Source organism: Lactuca virosa, chromosome 7, assembly GCF_052849685.1.
Source record: "Lactuca virosa cultivar CGN04683 chromosome 7, Lactuca_virosa_CGN04683_v6, whole genome shotgun sequence".
NCBI lineage: Eukaryota > Viridiplantae > Streptophyta > Magnoliopsida > Asterales > Asteraceae > Lactuca > Lactuca virosa.
Window position 1 is genome coordinate 234376135 of NC_136432.1, and position 2856 is coordinate 234378990.

Here is a 2856-nt window from a genome sequence, read left to right on the forward strand (position 1 = left end):
TAGAAACATAGTATGCATACTTGGTGTATGGCATTACTATTGTTTAGAAAACATATTGTACATGCTTAGAGCATGGGACAACTATTGTTTTAATTCAAGTATAAAGTTGATAAATTTGAAACAGTATATAATGAATGATGTGTAATCAATATGGTGATAAATAAAAGGTGTTCTATTTATATTCATAAGTTCTGAGACCATATTGGATTTGATTATTCTTGTGTTTCACTTTGCATGTATTGACTTCCAGAATAACTAGGTAATTTTTCCTGAATGACTAAGTTGTTCAAACCATCCACAGTCGATAATACGTTGGGAGTAGGTATTAAGGCAAGATTGTCATGAAGTTGGTTTGTAGATGTCTAAGGTACTGGACATAGCAAGAGTTGTTACAACATTCATGAGTGCTCATAAGTTCTGAGTATTGGATTAAACCCACGCTCATTTGACTCACTTCATGGATTTTATCACGAGTGATCATGAGACGATAATATGTTATATTCTTCAAACGTAGAGATATGAGTCGTTGCCTATGAGTTGGTTATACATTGATTGTACGAAAACGCATTGGTAACTCAATGTTATAAAACGTGCCTTTGTGTATGATTCAACAAGTAGTAGGACAAGCATATGAGTCGAAGTTAATCCATTCCTTTTACCCTTGATGGGATAAAAGCGATATATGTGGGCCCCTCGATGATTTAGTGATGAAACCCCTAAGTGCTTGGCCAAGCCTGGACTGATTTGATTTGTTCAATTAGTCAGTCGTCATAAATCGGAAATCGGGAAACAACAAATGGACAGAGAGAATGATTATAATCCATGTCTCAGTCCATATGATATCTAGAATGGAGGAATATATGATCCCTTATATAATGGACGCGTCATTGATTTGTTCAGATTTCGACAGCGGCCTAAAGAGCTACGATTGCTAGTCGGGTTTTGGAGTCATACGCAATAATAGTTTTAGACTTATCCAAGTGGGAGACTGTTGGATTAGTGTCTAAGTTAATAACTATAATTTGTATGTATTCGACCCGACTTAGCATGGTCAATTTGGGTTGCACTTCACCGAAACAATTTATATGGATAGTCTTTTGAGAATAGTATGTTTATAATTTATATTAATATATTATAAGTTCTAATATATGAATATGGAATCATATTTAATTAGTATTGATCAAGCATTAATTTACAATTAATTTAGTGATCGAAAAGGAACTAATTCAATATGGACTCTATATATATATATATATATATATATATATATATATATATATATATATATATATATATATATGGAATGGGCCAAGTTCATTTAGGTTGGGCTAAGCTTTCATGGATAGTCCATGAAGTGTTTAACCTATGCATCCTATGGAAATGAAAGGTCATGGGTATTAGGGTTTACATGAATGTAACCCTAGTCCTCCATACTATATAAAGAGGTCCTTGGCACTTGAAATTTGCACTAGTGTGTGAGGAAAGAGGGTGGGCCGATTTCTAGAAGTGCTTGCTATTCTCTCAAGGTTTCCAAGGTGTTTTTGGTGATTTGTGATTCCATTTGAGGCTTCCACACTATTGGGGCTAAGCTCTTAAAGATCAAGACTTCAAGCACCATCAAAAGGTATGCTATCTAACTAGGCTTTTGTAGTATAGTTGCTTCATATTATGCTAGTTAGGATGAAACTTTGAAATATTGAATATTTGCATGTATAATAGAGAAAACATAGATCCAAGGTTTATAGGGTTGCATGTACACCATAGGAGTGTTAGAATGCTAAAAACCCATCAAGATGACCAAGTCACCCTTCACTGGTACTTGTGAAATGGGTGAATGTTTATTGGATCTCATACACACCGATGTGTGTGGACCTTTCAGAACTTCCACAAGGGATCCTAACCGCATCTATGTGACTTTTATTGATGATTACAATAGATATAGCTATATCTACTTAATCTAGCATAAGTCAGAAACCTTTGAAATGTTCAAAGAGTTTAAACAAGAAGTGGAGAATCAGTTGGGCAGGAAGATAAAGATCCTCCGATCCGATCGGGGTGGTGAGTATCTTTGTATCGAGTTGCAAGACTATATTAAGGAATGTGGAATTGTTTCACAATTGACGCCACCTAGGACACCACAACTTAATGGTGTTGCGGAGAGGTGCAATCGAACCTTGTTAGACATGGTTCGTTCCATGATGAGTCAAGCTTCGTTACCTATCTGATTTTAGGGGTATGCCTTAGAGACTGCCGCCCATATCCTTAATCTAGTGCCAACTAAGAAGGTTACCAAAACACCTCACAAGATGTAGACAGGGAGGTTCCCTCATTAGCACACATCAAGGTTTGGGGTTGTGAGGCTTTCGTGATACGCGAGACTCACGACAAGCTCGAACCTCATAGTGAGCGGTGTATTTTCATCGGATACCCACATAAATCCTTTGGATATCTCTTCTATAGACCGAGTGACAATGATGTCTTAGTTGCGAGGAGGGGAGTCTTTCACGAGAGGGAAATCATAGGCCAAGGGGACAGTGGGAGGCAAATTGACCTTGAAGAGGTTCAAGAGTCAAACGGTGAAGGAACCTCAAACACTAGCGATCAACCTGAGGAGGAAACTCCTATTGAACCAATTGACGAGTCCGTACCTCTAAGGCGCTCCAGTAGAGTTAGTGTTCCACCTGTGTTATCTGGTTTCCATATAACATCTGAGGGTGATACATTTATCAGTGATAGCACACTGGTAAATTTGGATGAACCTAACAATTACAAGGAAACCATGGCAGGCCCTTAGTCTGCAAAGTGGAAAGAGGCTATAGACAGCAAGATTCAGTCCATGTATGACAATCAAGTTTG